This window comes from Antrostomus carolinensis, unplaced genomic scaffold (assembly GCF_000700745.2).
Source record: "Antrostomus carolinensis isolate BGI_N321 unplaced genomic scaffold, ASM70074v2 scaffold11537, whole genome shotgun sequence".
NCBI classification, from domain to species: Eukaryota; Metazoa; Chordata; class Aves; order Caprimulgiformes; family Caprimulgidae; genus Antrostomus; species Antrostomus carolinensis.
Window position 1 is genome coordinate 16,609 of NW_010326661.1, and position 418 is coordinate 17,026.

The following is a 418-nucleotide window of genomic DNA, read 5'->3' on the forward strand; positions in this document are numbered from 1 at the left end:
GCCTTCCCCCCGTTTCACAAACCCCCGCCGAGATTAATAACAGCACTTGTCTCCCGCCAGACTGAAAAATGAAGCGTGCAGGACAGCGGGCGAGACAAAGCAGCCTGGCGGCACCCAGCCTATGGCAGCAGGCAGCGGGGACGGGAAGGAGCAGAGAGCGGTGATCCCAAACCCACCCCAACCCGCTCCATCCCCCTCTGCACACAGCCGACCCCTCCCAGCAGCACCAGCATCCAGCCGGAGCAGATCTGTGCAGGACAAAGAGAAGTTGCCTACAAGGTGTGACATCAAAACCAGAGAGCCCAGGGCAGAGACAGGCAGGTGAGAGCTGAAGGGCACCTCGCTGTCCCCACATCCCCCTGCCTGGTGGCACACAGAGGCAGCAGTGCTGCCCCCGCCATGGCAGGGCCTGGACAGC